Below are 24452 nucleotides of genomic sequence, written 5' to 3'. Positions count from 1 at the left end.
AGATACAATTTAATTTGATGAAACTGGTTATTAAACAGGTCATAATACTGAAAAAAACTACTGTAGACTCTGTTAACCGGAACTCAATTAACCAGAACTCTCAAACAACCAGAAAACAAAATCTAAGAAATACTAATACTTTAAATAAAAATGAAAATAAAATCAATTTCTGGCAGACATTGTAAACTTGGCACGCCAAACCTGAGTACACCCACGCTTTGCCTACCACATATCCGATAGTTTGTCTGGAACAGTTTATGGTATGCCATAGTATGGGGTATAGCAGCGGTTCCCAAACTGTGAGCCGCGGCACCCTGGGGAGCTGTGATTGACGTACAGGGAAGCCGCAGATTATTCTTATATTAGACATCTTTTACAACCTTAAGAAATTAAAAAGTATAGAGAAATAAAAATACTACAACTGAATCTTCAGGTTATTCATTAATTACTGTTTTGATGTTTATGGCTGTTAAAACAGTTTGTTTTCTGTTATTATGTGAATGTAATCAACGGAGGGGAGATACTATGCTTATGACTAGTGCGCATGCCTAGTGGCTTTGCGCATGGCTAATGACCTCTATTTGAATGTAAGTAATCAGTGGATTGTTGGAGCAAACTCAGCTGTTATACTCGTATTTATCAAACTTTACTGGTAAAATAATACTAATGTAAGTAACCTGGCTTTTCTCTAGCATATAACATCTCTTCTCCTGATTACATCCCCTCTTTTTATGCTTTGTAAACTCTCTCTCTTCCTATATTTTTTAAACTTTGTAAACCGTGTCGAGCTCCACTTCCGTGGAGAAGATGCAGTATATAAGCCTAAGGCTTAGTTTAGTTTACTGTATTTTTTTTTGCTCCATAAAACACATCTGATCATAAGACGCACCTACCTGTAGAGGAGGAAAAACCAAGAAAAAAATTTCTGAACCAAATGGTATGCCCTGTCCCTCTCTGGTGGTCTAGTAGTAGGCTGGTACAGGGTACGTCTAGTGGTGGTGGACACGTCTAATGGTAGGCATGTCTAGTGGCAGCCAGCCAGCTTCCAGCCAGTGTCAAGCCAGCCAGTCAGCCCCAAGCCAAGCCAGCCAGCCAACCCACCCCCAATCCAGCCAGACCCCAGGCCAACTCCAAGCCAGCCAGCCGGCCAGTCCCAAGCAAGCCTCAAGGCAACCAGCCAACCTATCCCCAGCCAGACCCAAGGCAGCCAGCCAACTAGCCAACCCATTCCAAGCCAGTCAGCCTCCAATCAACCCCGCCAGCCAGCCAGCCCAAAGGTACCTTTTTTTGCCATCCCGGCAGTCCAGTGTGCTATCTTTGCTCCTGCCTCGGTTCCCTTGGTCTCTTCCGGCAGCGTCAGCAGGATAGCGGTGCATTCGGAGTGCAGTGAGGGACCAAGCAGGCACACAAAAAGTGCGTGCCTGCTTTGTGCACCGCTGCTGCTGCCAGAAGAGAGCAGGGAAACCGAGGCAGGAGTGCAGAAAGTGTGCTGGACCACCAGGATGCAAAAAACGGTATGGGTTTTGTTTTGGGTTTTTTTACTCCTTAAGACACACCCTTATTTCCACCCCCTTTTTGGGAGTGGAAAAAGTGCATCTTATGGAGTAAAAAATCCAGTATTTTACTCATATATTACTGTTGAGTAAGCGACTTTTTGTGTAAGTGTCAAGTTCTGATCAATATAATTTTAAAAAATTTGTTGTTTCAGAACCCTAAAAAATGGACAAATTTTTATTGAATTTTAATAAGCATACGACAGCACAAAATGAAGAGCATGCACCACATGTAGCAGGTGTGCAAAAAAGAGAAAATACTGTAAATATGGCGATAGTTATTTGGACTTTGGCTTCACATCAACAAATGTTAATGGAGAAGAAAGACCGCAATGTGTACTGTTTGAAAATTTTGGCGCCAGACTGTATGCTTCCAAGTAAACTGAAGTTTCATTTTGAAACTAATCATTCATACTTGATTAATAAAACTTGTGACTTCTTTACCAGAAAATTAAAAGAATTAAAAGGACAGCAAGGTACATTTTCTCAGCATTTGACATTACCAAACAATGCTCTGCTAGCCTTATACAAGGTTGCATACAGAGTTGCTAAGTGTAAAACCCCCCTTTACGGAACAACTGATTCTATCTGCTGCTATAGATATGGTGAATATTATGATCGGCGAATCTGCGGGGAAAGTAATTTCAAATGTACCTTTATCAATAATACTATCAGTCAGAGAATTCAACATATGTCAGAAGACCTCAATGACTAATTGATTGAAAAACTAAAAGAAAGGGAATTTGGCTTGCAGTTGGATGAGACCACGGATAATAATAAGGATGCACATTTGATTTGTTATATATGTTTTACAGATGAAAATGCCATTGTGGAAGACCTTTTTTGTAAGAAAATAAAAAAATAACCGCAAGTGCAAAGGCTCAGGACTTATTTGAGAAACTAAATATATTTATGACTGAAAATTATTTAGAGTGGACAAAGTGTATTGGGGTCTGTATGGATGGTGATCGTTCGATGTCAGGCCATTATGGAGGATTACAAGCACTTATTCAAAAGAAAACACTGGCTGCAATGTGGACTCATTGCATAATACATAGAGAAGTACTTGCATCAAAGTATTTGAGTCCTACACTGAATTTGGTCCTAGAACATGTGGTAGATGTGATAAACTTTATAAAAACTTGCCCAGTAAAAGCAATATTTTTCAAAAAATTGTGTGAAGATATGGGAGCTGAATCACATCTTTGTTAAACTACTGCCACTCAAGCTGGCTTTCTTGTGGCAAAATGTTGGCCCATATATTTCAATTATGACACAAACTCTACATTTTTCTTGAAGAAGAAAAACACAAGTATGCCAAAAACTTTGTAGGGACAGAGTTTTTGATGAAACTGACATACTTGTGTGATATTTTTGAAAAGTTAAATAAACTGAATCGCTCCTTGCTAGGAGGCAACATGCACACTTTGAAATTGATCGAGAAGATTTCAGCTTTCAAAAAAGAAATTACAATTATGGTGGAGAAAAATGCATGAAGACGGTGGCAAAGACTGTTTTCCCCTTTTGCAGCAGTTCATGATCTCCAATGAAGTTGTTTTGTCTAACAATATAAAATCAGTTTTTGAAGATCACCCATCACAAAGTATCAAATGGTTTGAAAAATATTTTCAAGAAGATACCACAAAATTTGCCTGGATTCAGGATCCCTTCAGAGCCAAACCTCCAGTTGATTTTACTTCTGAAGAAGAAAATCTCATTGAGCTGTCTTGCGACAATACGCTCAAGATACAATTTAGCAGCATGGATATTACTGAATTTTGGTGTTCAGTAAGAGATGAATATCCACTGTTAAGCAGTAGAGCACAGAGAATCTTAATTCCATTTGCAACATCCTATTTATGTAAGTTTGGGTTTTTGGCACTCGCTGTGATAAAAAGCAAATATCGAGCAAAAATCAATGTGGAACAAGAAGTGAGACTGAACGTATCAAATATGGTTCCGAGGTTTGAGAAGATTTCTAATGAATAGCAAGTTCATCCATCTCATTAGCTCTATCAATATTTTTTGTGATTATTTTTATATATAATTCTCAATAGCTCCTTAATTATCAGAAACAATGGGAAAAATAGAACTTACTCCCATACCAAAAAATACAAAGGCAGATCTCTCCATGACCTCCAACTATAGACCCATCGCTGGCATACCTTCCAATACAAGCCCGCATCCAATTTAAGCTATATTGCATAATATTCAAAACATTAAACGGAACGGCACCCTCCCACTTAAACAACCGCCTAAACAGGAACCTCTATTCCAGACAAAGGAGAACCCAGTCCCCTTTCTCCTACCCCCCTTATAAAGGAACTAAGCGCAAAAAGATGTACGACAACCTACTAGCAACACATGCAGCTAAATTGGACCCCTCCATCACCAACCTACTGACAGCTTCAACTGACCTCAAAGCTTTTCGAAAAGAAATCAAAACCATACTATTCAAGAAATACATCCTAATTTCCTAACCCCACTCTTCTCCCCTCTCTCCCCTTCTTAGGATCCTCCCTTCAAAATGTGATTTAGACCTAACGCCTTTAACTGTATTCCTCTTCCTGAAAACGTCCAGCTATCGTTTAGATGTATTAGGCCCTACGTCGTTAATTGTATTCCTATTCCTGGAAATGTCCAGTTATCTTTTTGTTGTAATCCGCTTAGAACTGCAAGGTACAGGCGGAATAGAAGTCATTAATGTAATGTAATGTAATACCTATTCTAACAAAAATTGTTGAGACCCACATAAGTAAACAACTTGCAATCTACATCGAACATTCATGTCTCCACCCAACCCAATTTGGATTCTGTCAACAACACAGCACTGAACTTCTCATCCTCACTTTAATCACAAAAATCAAACTACTCAGTATGGGACGTCAGGCAATACTCCTGCAATTCTGACATTTCAGCTGCCTTTGACTTTGTGGATCATCTCCTTCTATTAACAAAACTGTCAGAAATTGGTATAACTTGAACATTGCTAAAATGGCTCTCTGACTTCCTACAAAACAGAGAATACATCATTAAAAATAATGAAGAGATCTCCAAACCCTGGAAGGCCTGAGGTGCCTCAAGGTTCTCCACTTTCCCCCATCCTGTTTAACCTTTTCATGAGTTTCCTCGGAAACATCAAATTCAGTGATGAAAGCATAATGTCCTACGCAGATGACATTCTGCTCCTGATCCCCACAAACAACAACCAGTTAGATGTCACCATCAAAGCATCAACCAATATTGAAAGAATCCAAAATTGGGTATCAACAAGCTAAAACTAAACCAAACCAAAACCAAAATCTTATTCTTTCACACAGCCCAATAGACAGCACCGACAAGCATCACTCTCCGAATGGGCCACACCCTCACATTCGATAAAACCTCCAAAATCCTAGGCTGCATTCTTGACTCCACACTAACCCTGGAAGTTCAAATCTCTAATAATCGGAAAACGTCCTTCTTCACCATGAGGCAACTAAGACTCATCAGGCCGTACTTTCATTATCACTACTTTGCTCTGATTGTACAACTGGACTACTGTAACTCTGCCTACATGGGTATCAACAGTACACTGACCCACAAAATGCAACTCATACAAAACACAGCTGTAAGACTAATTTTCAACCTGAAAAAATACGACTCGATATCAGCCTTCATCAGGCAACTACACTGGCTACCCCATCCCATCACGAATAAAATTTAAAACTTCATGCATCATACACCAAATAATTCACGGAAACTCAGCAGCTCCACTCATCCAACTCTTCTCAAAAGCATGGTCTACCTCCCACAGAACCCTTAACAGGATACTACTGAACCTCCCTTCAACAAAGAATCTCCAAATCAAGCAAATCTTTCACTCCATGCTCACCTTCCTTGGAGTGAAAACCTGGAATGAAGAGAACAGAACCCAACTACACCACATTCCGGAAAAAAATGAAAACCAGCATCTTTGATACTTAAACTTCTCAGATCTTTCCTTGCTCCATGTTTTCCCTTCCCTACTCTCTTTTCTTCACTCCCCTCTCTTCTCTTTGTAAGTCGCCTTGAGCCTGCTTAGGTATGTGTGATGCAGAAATAGAAGATTAGATTACATTACATTTATGACAAGTTGTTTTAATTTTTAAAATTAATAATCGTCTCAAGCTAACAACTATCAGGTATGTATTAGATTACAGAACTATCGTTTGACCAGGGGAGCTGAGGAAAAATTTTGAAACATTAAGTGAGCCTTGAACAGAAAAAGTTTGGGAACCACTGGGGTATAGCAACTACATTTATCCGGCATCTATCAATCCCCATGGGTGCCAGTTAACTGAGACAAAGGAAAATAGCATGTGTATTCAAGCTGCGCTATAATATTTCTCAAGAGTTCTTGTCTTTCCTTGCTATTGTTTATTTTTCTTTGCTCCTTCAGTAGACTGGGAATGCAGTTGGGATTTTATGGTTTGATATTTGCTTGGCTACTTAAAAGGGCAGATTTATTAGCTCTCTTAGTATAGGTTTGGGCTTTATCTCTAAGGGGCTGCTGAGTAGTAAGCTGGTAATGAAGTTGTAAGGACAGATTCTGATGATAGTTTAGAGAACCCTGTTTGAGCTCCAATACAGATTTTGAGACCTTTTAGGTCAGGAGTTAAAGGAGGAGCTTTAGGTATCTAGGGTGGTGAGAACAATCTGAAAAAAGTTAAAATACACTGAGGAGATGGATGATAATGGCATGGCTGAAGTAGATGTCAACTTCTTTATATATTTATTTGATTTTATATATTGCCTATTCATTTCAATCAAAATGAAAGTGATGTGCAAGAATTTCATTGTATCCTTTTACAATAAAGCCATAACACCCATACTTCCACAACTCTATTTCTCATTTTTACCATATATACTCAAATATAAACTGGGTGCTTTGGGTCAAAAAATTGGCCCCAAAATGGGGGTCCCGTTTATATTCTGGCCAGCAGCCAGCACTCACCCACCCACCCCCCTCCCTTCTGTCAGGCTCTGCACCCTGTCTCTTCCATCCCTGCCCATTGTACCTCCTCTGCCACTAGAATCCCTGGTGGTCGAGATGTAGCAGTAGGAGCGAGTTTTCCGTGCTCCTGCCCCGCTGCTTATCCGGTCAGTCTTTGCCGTGAGTTCTGGCTGAGCAGTACCAAGCAGGTGCGTGCTTTGGCACTGCTGGTCAACACTAAGCAACTTCCTGAATGGCTCCTGCAAATTCTTCATGAGAACCATTCAGGAAGCTGCTTAGTGCCGACTAGCAGCGTCAAAGTGTGCTCCTGCTCAGTACTGTTCAGCCGGAACTCGCGGCAAAGATTGACTGGATAAGCAACAGTGCAGGAGCACGGAAATCCCAGTCCAGCCCATCCCACCGAATTGGCCCCCCCTGAACCCTTACCGCGATCAGGCACCGGCATGCAGCACCAACCCACAGGACATACCGGTGCCGAAAGAGCCTGCCGCCTGCCGGTGATCTCTGCTGGGTCTTGGGCATCTGCGCATGCTCAAGGCCTTCTAGCTCCCACTCTCTCCGATATTCTAATGCTTAAGGCCCAGTAGAGATCACCGTCAGGCGGCAGGCTCTTTCAGCACCCGCACGTCCTATGAGTTGGTGCTGCAGATGGATGGTGGGGTGATGCCGGTTCTTGGGGGTGGGGTGGGCAAAGCCGGTTCCCGGGGGTAGGGTAGAAGCGTGCCAGTGGCCTCGGGGGGTTGGGGCTTTTTGGGATGTGATGGGGTGGAAGCGCGCCAGTGGTCTCATGGGTGTGTGTGTCTTTTTGGGATGTGGTGGAGTGGGGTGGAAGCGCGCCAGTGGCCTCGGGGTGTGTGTGTGTGTGTCTTTTTGGAATGTGGTGGGGTGGAAGTGCGCCAGTGGCCTTGAGAGGGTCTTTTTGGGATGTGGAACAAATTGCCCGCGTTTCCATTAACTCCTATGAGGAAAGTTGCTTTGCTATACAAGCACTTTGGTTTACGAGCATGATTCTGGAATGAATTATGTTCGCAAACCAAGGTTCCACTGTATTTCCCTTGAATAATTTTTTTTAATAGTGAAATTTGGCATTTTATGGTTCAAATTGTAGTTTTGTGTGTCATACTGATGAACACAGTCTGTCAGGTGCGTCACAGCAGAAGATGGGGGTTTCCCAAAAGTGGGCTAAAGGGCCCGACATTTTTTCTCCCCTCCCCAGCACAGCTGCCCTCCACAATAAAATATTACCTTTGCTATTGAGGATGCCAAGCACTACCAGCCATATACATTTCCTGCCTGAGCTGCACCAGTAGTCAATTCAGCAGGCGTGCTTTGGCCGCTAATGCCAGCTCTCCCGTGCATGCGCAGTTAGACTAAATTAAGCATGCGTGACAAGAGACGGCACAAGTGGCTGAAGCAAGCCTGTTAAGTTAAGTGGTGCTGTCGGTGCAACTCAGACAGGAGACGTCTTTGTCAGGCAGGGCTTGGCATCCCCACCAGCTGAAGGTGAGGGGGTCCCGGCCCAAGGCCACAGCACTGATTAATACTATAATGTAATGTGCAATTTTAACTTTAGTAATGGCAATTACTGTGCTATTACAGAAAAAGTAAAAAACAGAAAGAAAACAGTGACTGAACAAAAAGCAGTTTTTAAACATTCACATACAAACTTTTTCCCTTATTTAGAAGAAAATAAGAAGGACTATAAACGGGCCTTTTCCAATAAAATTTAAGTAATGCTGAGGGCTATGAATTATTAAAGTGCTTCCAAAACTCTAGCAGCAGAGCATTTGGCTAAGCTGCTAGAAAATACAGTCCAACCTCGGTTTGCGAGTAACCCGGTTTGCGAGTGTTTTGCAAGACTAGCAAAACATTCTCGCAAACGTCGCCAGTGCTGTTTAGCACTTTCAACATCGGGACAGGCAGTCCCGCTGCTGTCCGACCCAGCCAGCTGAGAGGGTCCTTGCCGAAGATCCTTAACTGCCGGACCAGCTGTGAGGGAACCTGCTGCCAGTGCTGTTTAGCACTTTTAACATCGGGACAGGCAGTCCCGCTGCTGTCCGACCTAACCAGCTGAAAGGGTCCTTGCTGAGGATCCTTAATTGCCGAGCTAGCCGCGGTATGCGGCCTGTGGGTCACGAGCCAAAGGGGCGTGGCTAAAGGTGTTTTCCCCTTTTAAGCCCCTTCGGAACCCAGGAGGAGTAGGGAGCAGAGGTATCGAATCCTACCACTATGGGTAAGAGAAAAGCCAAAGTAATTCCACCCACTTTGATGACGGGCCCAATGGATTGTCATCTTATGACTTTCGACTTACCACGAGTGGAAGAGCAGGTAACTTTAGATACTCTAACTGCTTCCCTATCTTCTGGGGAACCTTCTCCACCTCCTCAACCACTATGTACTTCAGGGTTAGAAGCGACCCCCGATTGAATGAGGGAGCAGCTTCTTCCCTACAATCATCTTTATTGTCTGGACTGGAGATTTCAGGACAATCCCTGGGGGAAGCCAAAGAGTTGACCCCAGTGCAGATGGTCACGGGGCAAGGTTCTGAAGCTCTCCCTAAGGATAGAGTGATCACTCTAAACGATGTATGGCTAAGCATTAATAGAATGGAGAGTCATTACAAAAAAACGTTTTGAATTTATGCCAATTTTCATCAGATATAACAGTAAAAATTAATGAGCATGATGTTAAACATGATGAAACAGCAAAAAAGTTAGAAAAATTAGATCAAGTTGTAAATATTTTACAAGTTAATGCTGCTTCCAATATTAAAGATGGTATGGTGACTCATGCTAAACTAGAGAATTCTATAAGAGTTAAAAACCTTTGTTTATTAAATTTTCCTATTACACATTATTTGTCATCCTTAGAACTCTTGAAAATGTATTTGAGGGAGATATTGCATTATACTAAAGTGGATACCTTAGAACTTGATAACCTCTATTACATTTCAAGAGCTTCTAAAGAAATAGCAGAGGAAGGCGAAATGGACAAACTTGTTTCACCTGATAGTTTGAATGTATCGCAGTTTCTCGAATCTTCTAAAGATATAATTAATAAACGAGCAACTCTTTTAGTGGCCTTCAAAACAGAGTTAGAAAAACAAGCTATATTGAAACTATATTTTTTTAAAAAACAAGACCTATTTTGTGGCCAACGAGTGATAATTTTTCCAGATGTCTCTAGACAAACCCAGTTTAAAAGGAAGTAATTCCTTCAGCTAAAGCCTAAGGTTTTGGCAGTTGGGGCTACATTCTTTTTAAAATTTTCATGCAAGTGCCTGATTTTCTATGGAAGTGACAAATATATTTTCTTTGATCCAGTCCGGTTTGGAAGATTTTATTTTTCTTTGATCCAGTCGGTTTGGAAGATAAACCTTTGTTGAAAGTTTAATTACTGTTAATGATTTTTTCATCTTAGGAGGATGTTGGATGATATACAGAATAGCCATTTTTGCCTGTCCACGCAGTAGATGAAAGATAGATTTCATTTCTAATTTAAATGCTGGTGACCATTATAATGTGGACTATATCATGGTTGAGTAAATATCTTATGTTTGTTACAACGTATTTTTTATACAGAATTTTGTGATATTCATGAATATTTGTTATTAATGTAATGAATAATCAAATAAAGAATTAAAATGTGAAAAAAATAAACATTCTCGCAAAACTTGTCTCGCAAACCAAGTGTTGACTCGATTTGCGAGCACCCCCCCCGAAGAACCGGCATTGCTCCCCCCCGCTCGCAAAGGCCCCCCTGCGAGAACTGGCACCCCCCGCCCGAACAACATGAAACTTACCCCCCCCCAACACCATCTGGCACCAGCACGCAGCCCACAGGACATGCTGGTGCCGCTTGAAGAACTTCCTGCCTCTGCCGGGCCTTGAGCATGCATCTGCGCATGCTCAAGACCTTCTAATTCTCCCTCTCGCTGAGAATCTCAGAGATCTCCAAGAATCTTGGCGAGAGGGAGAATTAGAAGGCCTTGAGCATGCGCAGATGCATGCTCAAGGCCCGGCAGAGGCAAGAAGTTCTTCAAGCGGCACTGGCACATCCTGTGGGCTGTGTGCCGGTGCCAGACGTGGGGAGGGGTAAGTTTCAAGTTGTTTGGGCAGGGGGTGCTGGTTTGCATGCGGGGGGGGGGCCCTTTGCGAGCAGTGGGGGGAAGCAGCGCCGCTGGCCTCAAGAGGGGGTTGGGGGGGAACGTATCAAGCGAGTTTCCATTATTTCCTATGGGGAAACTCGCTTTGATATACGAGTATTTTGGTTTACGAGCATGCTTCTGGAACTAATTATGCTCGTAAACCAAGGTTCCACTGTAATATATATATGAAAGAGAACAAAGGGTTTCAATTTATGAAAGATCACAGCAGCTGCTGTTTCTATGAAACAACAGTATAAATATCTGAAAGGCAAAATTAAACCCAACCATGCATCTTCTGTGACAGTGATCCCAGACATATGAGAGTGAATCAAAAATGAAAGGCAATTGTTAAAATTATGTGATAACTGGAGCAGAGCTAGCGAAATTCAACACATGTACTCGGATATTGCCTGTTGGATAGTTTGTCCATGCACAGTGCAGCGCTTGGCCTTTAGTCATGTGGCAGCCACAAAGACAGAAACATGAACGATCAATTGCAAGATTGTACCATTGAAGAATGTGCAGTAGTGTGCTTTTTTTTGGGCAGAGGGAGTGAAACTAGAGAATGACACTGGGAAAAATTCTGTCCCCGTCTCTGCCATCCCCTTCACCGCCCCGTCACCGTCCCCGCTGTCCCTTTCTCTGCCCCGTCCCCGTCTTCTCCTCTCCATGCCCCCACCCCCAGCACTCTTCACATGGTCCAGCAGCTCCCTCCTGCCGGCCAGCCGTGGATTTCCCTCCCTCCCTTTCCCTTACCTTCTCTTGTTGAAACTGGCAATTTCTATAAGGCTATGTGCTGTATTACAGCCGGAGCCTTGAAGTCGCGTCGGGTTGCCTGCTAGAAAAGTCTCCTCCGATGCAACCGGAACAGCACATAGCCTTATAGAAATCGCCAGTTTCAACAAGAGAAGGTAAAGGAAAAGGAGGGAGGGAGGGAAGTAGATGCATGGCCGTCGAGAGAGAGGGGGCTGCCGGATCGAATGCTCTTCACCCGCGTGCTAACCATTCACCGCTCCACGGGGCGGTGAATGGCCTTGTCCCCGATCTCGCGGTCACCGTTTTGGCAGGTTACCCGCGGCTAGCCACGGGTAACAACCACCGTGTCATTCTCTAAGTGAAACCTATGGAAATTCACCGTTGGATATTGACTCAGTATGGACAAAACACCATGAATCAACAAAAGGTTTATGAGCGGGTAAAAAGATTTAAAGCTGAAAAAACAGGTGTAACTAATGAAGGTCTTTCTGGTCGCCCAACATCACACGCACAAGAGCATACTGGACAGGGTGGATGCCTTAATTAGAGAAGTCCGACGGATAACTGTGTCTCAGTTGGCTGCAAATTTGGATATCAGCTATGGATCTGCAATTGCCATAATGCATGATGACTTGGGATACAGGAAAATCTGCACACAATGGGTTCCCAAACAGCTGTACAAGCAACAGCGTATGGAGGTTGCGACCCAGTTCTTTTTAAATAAAATCTATTTATTATAATTTAAGATACATAACAAGCAAAACACTTGTTTATGAAAAACAAAAGAAACAATTTCAGTAAGAAATACAATTCAGTTTGAAAACAAATAAATACTTCTTAGACCCCAATGTTAATTCTGTGGGGTAGTGGCTCAAAAGAAAAAGGACTTAATACATAAGCAAGAAAATCAATTTTTAAACTAGTGGCCTTAATGGGATTAACTCCTCTAATCAACTTTTACCAATTTTAACCCTTGGTGATCTTCTTAAGGTCCAGAAAAGTCCGTAAATGGTCCGGAATGAAAAAAGTATACTTCAGACCAGCATATTTAATGAAGCATTTACAGGGATAAGCTAGCTGAAAATTAGCCCCCAAATCCTTTACTTCTTGCCTCATATTAAGAAAAAGCTTCCTTCTTTCCTGGGTTTCCTGGTGTCATCAGGATAGATCCAGAACCGCTGTCCCAGGAAAGGAGTCTATGAATTCCTGAAGTACGTCTTTCATTACAGTTTTTAAGTCTTATTGAAAAACAAACGAGGTAAGCAAGGTTGCCCTCTCCTCAATCTGTGACACAGATGATTCCAAAATCTCAGAAATGTTGCCCAAGATCCATCTGGAGCTGGTTCTGAGGTTCTTTATTTGTTGTGGTTGCTTCCACACCTCCTTTTTTTTTTAAAGAAGCAGGAAGGTAATAGATTTTGTTCAATGGAGGAATCATTTCAGGTGTGAAGCTTAAATTTTGTATCAGGCAATTTCTGAACATTTCAACTGACAACATATCAATTGATTTTGGAAAATGTAATATTCTTAAATGTAATCTTCTATTATAGTTTTCCAGTTGTTCTATTTTCTTATGGATCATTATTTTATCCTTTATTAAAGTTTCGTTTACTGTTTTCAAGGCTATAATATCCTCATTAGTTTTTTGAAACTTCAATTCAGTGTCTTTTTTTTAATTTCATCTATGGTTTTTACAAGAGTCAACTTTGCCTGCCAAGTTCGTTGTTTCTTCAGTAAATTTTCGGATCATTCCTTCCATTTTCTGGAGCATTCTCCAAACGTCCACAAGGGATGCCTCCGAGAGAGTTGTGGTTTTACCTAGAGAATGACACGGTGGTGGTTTACCCGCGGCCACCACGTTTAGCCGCGGGTAACCCGCCAAAACGGGGAACGAAAACTAGCAGTCGCTGCGGGGACGGGGACAAGGCCATTCACCGCCCCGTGGAGCGGTGAAGTCTTGTCCCCACAGTGAGACATGAAGGATCACGCGGTCCCCGCAGCCCACACCCGCCTGCCCAATCGATCCTAGTGTTTAGCCAGCTCTCTCCCTTCTCCTCACCTTAGTTTGTAGGTTTTCTTTTTCGGCGACCCGCACGCTATCAAAGAGCCGCGCACCCGCTGCTGCTCAGTTTCGATCTTCTGCTCTGACGCAACCGGAAACAGGAAGTTGCAGCAGAGCAGAAGATTGAACACTGAGCAGCCACGCGTGCGCGGCTCTTTAGGAAAGCATGCAGATCGCCGAAAAAGAAAACCTACAAACTAAGGTGAGGAGAAGGGAGAGAGCTGGCTAAACACTAGGATCGATTGGGCAGGCGGGTGGGGGCTGCAGGGACCGTGCGATCGCGCGTGTTCCCGGCTCAAACTGGAAGGAGGGAGTGAAAGGGAAAAGGATTCTGGGCCAAGGGGATGAAGACGGAAAGAAAAACCCACAGCAGGAAAGAAAGGGAAGGACAGGCAGGTGAGCCAGATGCTAGAAGCAGGGGGGGTGAAGAAAGAGGGAAAAAAGCTAGATGAGATTGAAAAGAAGAGACACACTGGTATGGAAGAGGAAGATAGGGGAAATCTGGATACAGGAAGGTAACAGAAAGAGGGGAAATTATGTGCATGGGGCATAGGGACAGAGACATAAAGGGGATGGTATATGGACACAGAGGGGGGGGCAATGGCAGATACATAGGGGAGATATTAGAAATGGGGAAAATAGGAGCACAGAAGCGAGATGGTTTGTGGGGATGGGACAGGGACCGAGCTCGCAGGCTCCAGTGGCTTACACAAATTACATTGTAACGTGCCATGAAAATAAGAGGGAGGAAGGTAGATAGATAGGCCACGCGAGAGGAGCTGAAGGGTGGTAGAAAGGAACAGATGGTAAAGGAGGGAGGGAAGGGTGGTGGTGGAAAGGAATAGGGCAGACATTGAAGGAGGGTGGAGAGGAACAGACCCTGAAGGGAAATGTGGAAGACAGAGTGGGAAGAAGACAGATGCCAGACTATGGGGGAGCGGAGGGAAGAAAATGGGTGCTAGACCAATTGAGGGGGGGGGTGAAGGGAGAGGCACAGTAACAGCAAATGGAAGACGCAGAGAGAAGACACACAGTGGATGGAAGGAATTGAATGAGAAGATGTGGAAAGCAGAAACCAAACAACAAAGGTAGAAAAAAAAATTATATTTATTTATTTATTTTTTGCTTTAGGATAAAGTAGTATATTAGTTGTGTTGATAAAAATTTATAAACAAAGCCCTGCCAGCTGAACATCTCTTTCTCTAGTTCAGCAGCAGGAACTTTGATTTATAAGAAAGGAATAAGCTAAATATTACAGTATTAAGGCTTATATGGATGCAGCGGGAACGGTGACGGGGCGGTGAATGGGATGGCAGTGGCGGTGACGGGGCGGTGAAAGGGATGGCGGTGACGGGGCGGTGAAGGGAACAGCGGTGACGGGGCGGTGCAGAGGATGGTGGGCCGGGGACGGGGCGGTGACGGGGACAGATTTTTTCCCCGTGTCATTCTCTAGTTTTACCCTCAGCTCCTTGTTGTTTTACCTTCACCGCGATTTCATGTTCGGCCCTGCTTCCATCATTAAAGAACGCTCTTGCAACCACTTTGGTATCAGGGCTTCCTTCAAGCACAGGCATCTCCATCATGGGACACAGAGGGATAGTTAGATCTGGAGGGGATAGAGAGACTTCCGGCTCCAGCATGCCCCCGTGTCTCCAAGTCCCAGGAAGGCAACGCCACGGCACCTCGCACTCCAGAAATAAGAGGAGGTCTGGTGGTGAAGTCCAGCAAAGTCTGGTGCATAGGCGTAGACCAGGGGTATCAAAGTCCCTCCTTGGGGGTTGCAATCTAGTCGGGTTTTCCTCAATGAATATGCATGAGATCTCTTAGCGTACAATGAAAGCAGTACATGCAAATTCATTGGGGAAATCTTGAAAACCCAACTGGATTGCGGCCCTATCGCCTGTCTCACCACCGCCATCTTGGCCACACCTCAATACTCATTGATCTTCCCCAGGTTTTGCAACCCAGTTCTTGAGATGGTATGAAGATTCAAGTATTCTGGAAAGAACTGTCACCGGCGATGAGACATAGGTGCATCACTGTGACCCGGTGAGCAAAAGACAAAGTATGATGAAGTAAAGGAAGCGGTGCTCACCTGGCTTCAGGAGCAGCTGAAAATCCTCTTATCTGAAGGAACGCAGCTAGTTAAATGATACAAATAAATGCGTCTTCTTGCACGGGGACAATGTGGAAAAATGATATGTTGAATTGCTCAGTTATTTTTATTAAAGCCGTTAAATATATTTTGCCTTTAATTTTGATTTACCCTCGTATTTACTCCCAAATTCAGGCTGACACTCACTGTATCTGCTATTTGTTCTGCATTATGCTTTCCTGCTATATATTACTTTTATCTATTCTCTACCATGAAGTTTTATATATTTTTATATTTATATTACAGAAGCAAAACATGAAAACATACCTAATATCTTATTCAGTCTCATCTTGTAGATTAATTTCTACTGCTTCTGAAGTCTCCAGTCATTTTTTAAATATTTAATCAAACTAAATAAAAGAGCCAAAGATGTAGTCTTACCTTTTATTTCTTTTGGGTTCTACCAGAACTGTCCAGATACAGGGGTAAAACCCACGCACCAGCAGATGGAGGCAGAGAATCACTACATCACTTACATTACCTTATACAAGTCCCATGCAGCCTCAGCTCTTCTATACTGAAACCTACAACAATCTACTTCTTCCTTAAGTAGGGAACTTGAGAATTGAAGTTTACTGTAGAGGTCTGCACGGGGATTGCGGGAATCTCCCCCTAACCCACGGGACTCCCATGGGGACCCCCTCTGTCCCACGGGACTCCCACGGGGACCCCCGTCTAGCCAACGGGACTCCCACGGGGATGGAAGGCTTTGGAAGCAGGGTTCGTCCATATAATATAATGGACACGTCAGCCTTAGTTAAAGAAGGGGTTTATAAGTTAATTACCTGAACAGAAAACAAAAAAAGGGTTCCACCAAAGAGATTCCGCAAGGAAAATAGCAGTGCAAATACAAAAGAAACTGTGGAATTAATGATCCTGTCAGAAGTAATTGCTGCTTTTTATGGGGACGGGCGGGAATGGAGGTAATTCCTTGCGGTGATGGATGGGGACGGACAGGATCCTGGCGGGGACGGAGAGGATCCTGGCGGGGACGGGCAGGGATGGGTGAGATTTCTGTCCCCGTGCAACTCTCTAGTTTACTGCCTACAACCTACCTGAATCAAAGGTTAAACCACTTAAGGGAAACAATGAAATAAACATTAAGTACCTGCTCTCATATTTAGACCTGCAGCAGTGCCAGCGGCAGTGTAGGGAAGAAAGCATTCACTCAACCAAAGCAATTCACATATGTACACATGTACTTTGTATGTCCCTAGGAAGCTTACAATCTAATTTTTTTAACTGGGACAGGATCAATGAAGACTGGAAGAGGTAATAGACAGGTAAGTGTTGGGTAAGGAGACAGGAAGACAGATATGTAGACACAAGGTTGGGGGAATGCAGACACTCAGATGTACAATAATCACAAAAACCCTATTAAACACTCAGATGTACACAGACTCTAGAAGAACTCAGTCTCTAGGATTGGCTGTTACAGATCCTTTATCCGAAATCCTTGGGACCAAGCATATTTCAGTTTTTGGAATTTTTCCATTTTCGGAATGGCTAATGGGGAGTGTGTGGCGTAGTGGTTAAAGCAATCATGGTACAATCAATGATTCAATGACTCGACACGTACATGTTTCGGCCAACAGGCCTACCTCAGGAGTCTTAAGAATCACAGAACAAGAAATAGACTTGATGCCAAAACACTTTTAAAGTACCAATTTTCAAATGAAATCTAAAAACCGGGGAATAGGCTGCCATTGCCATCATCAGAAACAAGCCGGCGCCGAGTTCTCCCTCCCTGCTTCTCTTCCCCGGTACTTTCCAAGTGTTTTGGCATCAAGTCTATTTCTTGTTCTGTGATTCTTAAGACTCCTGAGGCAGGCCTGTTGGCCGAAACATGTACGTATGAAGTCATTGAATCATTGATTGTACCACGATGACATTGGAAGAATAAAGATTTCTACACCTTCAGATAAGTTTGTGGACACTTTTTTAGTGCACATCATTCTTTTTTGGACAATCCCATTCTTGGTTTCTGGTATTTTATTTGTGGTTTTGTTGTTCCCCTGTTTTGTGGTAGTGGTTAAAGCTACAGACTCAGCACGCTGCTCCTTGTGCCCTTGGGCAAATCACTTAATCCCACCATTGCCCCAGGTACATTAGATAGATTGTGAGCCCACCAGGACAGACAGGGAAAAATGCTCGAGTACCTGATGTAAACCATTCTGAGCTCCTTGGGAGAACGGGACAGAAAATTGAATAAATTAAAAAAAAAAAATGTTAAGTCAGAAAAACACAGCCCATAAGACCATAAAATTGCCATCAAACCTTTTTTTTAAATGTCAAAATAAGGCAAACATTAAATACTTTAAGAAATTCAAACACAAACTTGTTCATCAAAGAGCCTTCAGTCTGTCATATGCCTGCACTGGCTGACATGACCCTGCCTCAAATTTTCATATGGGACAGATAAATATAAAATATAGAAGTTCCCACCCTAACAATTTTCTAACACCGACAACAGCTAATAAACAAGCACCATGTTGTTTATGGAGTGCACACAACTGAGGAAAGAGTTGCACTATTCACAAAGGGCCCCTTTTACAAAGCAACTACCATGGCTTTGTAAAAGGGGCCAAAAAAGAGTGTACATTACTGGGGAAAGAGTTGCAAACATTAACCACTTCAAGCCTTTCAAACACAGACTTGTTCCATACACAGTCTTTAGCCACACACAGTCTTTCTTAGCCAAAAACGTCTTAACATGCATCTTCTTCTATCTGTATTTGATTATCTGACGATAAAGGCAGCAGTCTTTTTGACCCTTTATTTGGCATTGCTGCTCAGAAGCAACATGTGTTTTCTAGGTCAGTGGTTCCCAACCCTGTCCTGGTGGACCACCAGGCCAATCGGGTTTTCAGGCTAGCCCTAATGAATATGCATGGAGCAGATTTGCATGCCTGTCACTTCCATTATATGCAAATCTCTCTCATGCATATTTATTAGGGCTAGCTTGAAAACCCGATTGGCCTGGTGGTCCTCCAGGACAGGGTTGGGAACCACTGTTCCAGGTGACCTGTCAAAAGCGCGCCAGACTTTGGCGCGCTGCCAGTTACGTGCCGATAATTGCGTGGATGTATGCGCGCTGCTACTCCTGCCACTTTTAAGCCGTACTGTTAGCGCTTTGAGGTAGAGAGTTGCGCGGGGACAGAAATCCCACCCGTCCCCGCCAAAGTCCCACCCGTCCCCGTGAGGAATCCCACCCGTCCCCACCCATCCCCGTGAGGAATCCCTCCGTCCCCACCCGTCCCCGCGAGGAATCCCCTCCGTCCCCACCCGTCCCCGCGAGGAATCCCCTCCGTCCCCGCCCGTCCATATAAACTTCAGAAATAGTTATTTCATTTAATTATGCTACTGAATTAAAGGCTCTGGTAGAAACCCATTTACAAATAAGCAAAAAGACTTTATTAATTTGAAAATATTAATTGGGAAGAATACATACTTTGCAAATGGGTTTCTACCAGAGCCTCTAATGTTTATAAATTTTTATCAACACAACTAATATACTACTTTATCCTGAAGCAAAATAAAAAAAAAGAAATATAATTCTTTTCCTACCTTTGTTGCCTGGTTTCTGCTTTCCTCATGTTCTCATTCAATTCCTTCCATCCACTGTCTCTCTTCCTTCTGCATCTTCCATTTGCTCTGTTACTGTGCCTCTCCCTTTCTTCCCCCTTCCAAATTGGTCTGGCACCCATCTTCTTCTCTCCGCTCCCCCATAGTCTGGCATCTGTCTTCTTCCCTGCCAGTGTCTTCTCCCTACTCTCTCTTCCCCATTTCCTTTCAGCGTCCTTCTCCCCCCCATCTTCCCCATGTCCTATCAGCGTCCTTCTCCCCCTCTGTCTTCCACATGTGCTTTCAGTGTCCTTCTCCCCCCTCTGCTTCCCCATGTCCTTTCAGCGTCCTTCTCCCTCTCTGTCTTCCCCATGGCCTTTCAGCGTCCTTCTCCACCCCCCCCGTCTTCCCCATGTCCTTTCAGCATCCTTCTCCACCCCTTTGTCTTCCCCATGTCCTTTCAGCATCCTTCTCCACCCCTTTGTCTTCCCCATGTGCTTTCAGCATCCTTCTCCACCCCTTTGTCTTCCCCATGTGCTTTCAGCATCCTTCTCCCCCCTCTGTCTTCCACAAGTGCTTTCAGAGTCCTTCCCCCCCCGCCCTTCCCATGGCCTTTCAGCGTCCTTCTCCACCCCTTTGTCTTCCCCATGTCCTTTCAGCGTCCTTCTCCACCCCTTTGTCTTCCCCATGTGCTTTCAGCATCCTTCTCCCCCCTCTGTCTTCCACAAGTGTTTTCAGAGTCCTTCCCCCCCCGCCCTTCCCATGGCCTTTCAGCATCCTTCTCCACCCCTTTGTCTTCCCCATGTCCTTTCAGCGTCCTTCTCCACCCCTTTGTCTTCCCCATGTGCTTTCAGCATCCTTCTCCCCCCTCTGTCTTCCACAAGTGCTTTGAGTCCTTCCCCCCTCTGTCTTCCACAAGTGCTTTGAGTCCTTCCCCCCCCCGCCCTTCCCATGGCCTTTCAGCGTCCTTCTCCACCCCTTTGTATTCCCCATGTGCTTTCAGCGTCCTTCTCCCTCCTCTGTCTTCAAGTGCTTTCAGAGTCCTTCCCCCCCTCCTCCCGTCTTCCCCATGGCCTTTCAGCGTCCTTCTCCCCACTCCTTCTCTACCGCCCCGGGTGCAGTACAGCCGGCCAGGTCCCCTTACTTTTGTGGCACTTCCCCGACCGACTGACAACAGCCCCGGTCCGACAAACCTCCCTGCCCTTAACTGCGAATCTAAATTACCTTATTACAGCTGCTGTAAGAAGATAATTTAGATTCGCGGCTACAGGGCAGGGAGGATTGTCGGACCGGGGCTGTTGTCGGTCGGTCGGGGAAGTGCCACAAAAGTAAGGGGACCTGGCCGGCTGTGCTGCAACCGGGGCGGGGTGTGGCGGGGCGGACCGCCCCCTCCCTTGGTAGCCACTCGAACCGCGAGGCTACTCTCCTCCTTACCTGCACTGCCTGCAGCACAGAGCCAAACGGAAGTCTTCCCGACGTCAGCGCTGACGTCGGAGGGAGGGAGGGCTTTGTTTAAGCCCTTCCTCCCCTCCGACGTCAGCGCTGACGTCGGGAAGACTTCCGTTCGGCTCTGTGCTGCAAGCAGAGAAGGTAGGGAGAAGAGCCGCGCGACTGAGTACATCCAGCTTTGTTTAAGCCCTCCCTCCCCTCCGACGTCAGCGCTGACGTCGGGAAGACTTCCGTTCGGCTCTGTGCTGCAAGCAGAGAAGGTAGGGAGAAGAGCCGCGCGACTGAGTACATCCAGCCCCGCAGGAACCCCGCGACCCTCGGAGGCGTCCCCACGGGATCCCCGCGACCCTCGGAGGCGTCCCCACGGGATCCCCGCGACCCTAGGGGGTGTCCCCACGGGATCCCCGTGACCCAAAGGGGGAACCCGCGGGATGCCCGTCGTCCCCGTTCCCGTGCAGCTCTCTACTTTGAGGGGTGTGTGGGAAGGACCCCCTTACTACATGTACAAGTCCTCATGCTCCCATTGGGGGTGAGGAGTGGAGGAGGGGACCCCCCCCACTATACTGAAAAACTCTCAACCACAGTGCTACCGGTAAGGCTTTAAAGCCGTGGGAGCGGCGGCGTGCATACATCCTACGCGCAACTGTCGGAGCACTTTTTGTCCTGCGCTCAATTGTTACGGAACCATTTTCTATGGCTCTTATAGGATATCTACATATCCAAATGCCTGTTACTTGGCATTGTTGCTCTTTTTCAATATCAAGTTACGTAAAGCAGCTTTTTGACCATCTGCCAATTAAAGGGTTAAATACTTTTTCCTGCGTCATCTGTCTAATTAACAAAGGTCTTTGTTTCAGCAGTCCCTCTTTGATCAAGTAGACTGCCATAATCTCATGCTCACTGATAAATACAATTTGTTCCATGCCAGCAATTAACTGGTCATGCATTTACACAATATCATCTACAGGGATTGTTTTTTTTTCTCCGGTGTTCACAAGAAAAAAGGTGAAACAGAAGGATCAGTGTCAAGAGACAGGTGTAGGACAGGAACAGAAGACAGAAGAAAATGAAAACAGAAATGTGATCCTGAAAAAAGGACATAGGAAAAAACTAACAAGAGAGAGATAGATCAGGTACAACCCAACTAGTGAAATAAAATTATCAATTAACAAATGTACCAAAAAATATATTTTTAGTTTTTAGAGAAAAACATATCAGCCTTGAAAATGTGCAAATATTTGTATTTTTGTTTTATAAAAGAGAAAAATATATTTGTTTCTTTCTTCAGTGTTCCCAGTACTAACAGTTCTGGGTTCTTTTATTTTCCATTTCATTTCTTGCCTGCATATCTGTTTTTCTTGGACTAGTGAGTTATTTTCCTCACACTCACCAGAGCTTGTAGGAAGCCTCATCACACAGAGTCCTGAGCCCCTCCTCTCTTACCTCATGACTGCCCCCAAGAATTCACTTTCTTTCCTACCTAGACCAGAGTATCGCAAACTGTGTGCCGTGGCACACCAGTGTGCCTCCTGAGATTTCAGGTGTGCCACGGCATACTGGGAAGGAGGAGAGGTGCTGGCTGACTGCCTACAGTACGTGCCTCTCACGAAGAGCGGCACAACCTGTAGGCAATCAGCCTGTGCCAGTGCCTCTCCAGCCAGCTCTTTTCCTTACAGGTACCACCCCTGCCTGTGCAGGGCCTGTTTGAAGGGCCTTTGCGCATGCGCAGACATCGACGTAATGATGTCATGTGTGTGCGTGATGTCATCAGAGTGACATTGCACACTTCCGGCTGTCTCGAGCTGGGGACACTAGGTTTATCATGCCCCGGTGCAAGAAAGATTGCGAGACACTGAGCTAGATTGTAGATCCAGTAAATAACCAGGCAGCAAACTGTGAAAAGCCTTATAACAAAAACTATGGGGTGTTTGAATTCAAAAAGGCCTGGGATAGGCATGTGGGATCTCTTGGAAAGAGAAAGAGATAATGGTTACTATGGATGGGCAGACTGGATGGGCCATTTGGCCTTTATCTGCCGTCATGCTTCTATGTTTCTAATATGATCTGATCTTTTTTTAAAATGAAAATCAGACAAACCGCCATATTTTGTAACATGGAAAGCCTTTGAAGGTGCTTCTGGGTACCAGACAACAACATAACTATATTACAATAGTCTATAACTGATAAAACTAGACTGCACCAACAATTGAAATGCTGTAGTGTCAAAATATGATCTGATAGAGTGTAATTTCCTAAGAATGTAGGATCCCTTGCACACAATTTCATCTATTTGTGCTTTCATGGTTAAGTTCCAATCTAACTGAACTCCTAAGAATTTTTTTAGTAGATTCTATGGGATAAATTACACCTTTTACATCAACATTAAATTTTTCTTCAGCTCACTTATGAGGGGTTGCGAAGAAAAATTTAGTTTTTTATATACTGAGTTTCAATATTCCTTCAATGAAAACAAAAACAAAAACTGTGGATACAGATGTTCTGGGTCTCCCCATTTTTCTTTGTTGTGATCATTGGGTCTCCCCATTTTTCTTTGTTGTGGATCATTGGGTCTCCCCATTTTTCTTCAATATTCCTTCATCCATTCTTCCACCCTTTCCAAGATTAAGGTAATCTGGTGGCATTTGTTTTGATAGTAAAAAGTTTGAAGATAAAATGATGGTTATATCGCCTGCGTAACTATAAAGTTTGAAACCTTACTTATGGCCCTAAAAATGTCATATAAGGAGTCTGCTACATAATCCACCCCCGACAGTAAAATCTGGGGGTATGCACTCTGCTCTGTGGGCGGAGTCCGGCGCAATATCTTATGACAGGCGCGCAACATGAAGGATGCCACAACCGCTGCTTTTAGATCCAGAGCTAAAGCCTCAAACTGTCTTTTGAGGACCAAATCCACCCCACGATCCAACAAATCTACCTTAGGTGTAGAAAAAAGCTGCTGGAAATCAGGCGCTATTGGGTACAATTTTGTCATTGCGTTAGCAACCCTCAGAGGGCCCTCTGGCATCTCGCAGTACTCCATCAGCATCATTGTTTGTGGATGAAAATATGTGGGCTGGGTCTTAGAACTGCTCAAAAGTGAAATTTGAGCTATGCAAGTCTGAGGGAATTCCAAATGGAATTCCCACAAAGCCTCACCAACGACCTATACAGGGGCATCAGAACAAAGGTGTTGATGCCCCTGTACAGGTCGTTGGTGAGGCCCCACTTGGAGTATTGTGTTCAATTTTGGAGACTGTATCTGGCAAAGGACACAAAATGGCTTGAAGCGGTCCAGAGGAGGGCAACGAAAATGATAGGTTTGCAACAAAAGACGTATGAGGATAGACTGGAAGCCCTGAATATGTATACCTTAGAGCAGTGGTTCTCAACCCTGTCCTGGGGGACCCCCAGCCAGTTGAGTTTTCAAGATATCCTAATAAATATGCATGAGAGAGATTTGCATACCTTCAATTATATGCAAATCTCTCTCATGCATATTCATTAGTGATATCTTGAAAACCTGACTGGCTAGGGGTCCCCCAAGGCAGGGTTGAGAACCACTGCCTTAGAGGAAAGGAGGGACAGGGGAGATACGATTCAGATGTTCAAATACTTGAAAGGCATTAACGTAGAACAAAATCTTTTCCAGAGAAAGGAAAATGGTAAAATCAGAAGACATAATTTGAGGTTGAGGGGTGGGAGACTCAAGAGCAATGTAAGGAAATTCTTCTTTACGAGAGGGTGGTGGATGCCTAGAATGTGCTCCCGAGAGAGGTGGTGGAGAGGAA

General features: G+C 44.3%; 1 protein-coding gene across 1 annotated transcript in view; it reads right to left on the bottom strand.

The window, feature by feature from the left end:
- ICE2 (interactor of little elongation complex ELL subunit 2) overlaps positions 1 to 24452 on the bottom strand; it is a 152826-nt gene that overhangs the window by 11108 nt on the left and 117266 nt on the right. The gene's annotated exons all lie outside the window — the stretch shown is intronic.

This window comes from Geotrypetes seraphini, chromosome 14 (genome assembly GCF_902459505.1).
Source record: "Geotrypetes seraphini chromosome 14, aGeoSer1.1, whole genome shotgun sequence".
Lineage (NCBI taxonomy): Eukaryota > Metazoa > Chordata > Amphibia > Gymnophiona > Dermophiidae > Geotrypetes > Geotrypetes seraphini.
Note: the sequence above shows the minus strand (reverse complement) of the source record. Positions and strands in the feature narration are given on the sequence as shown.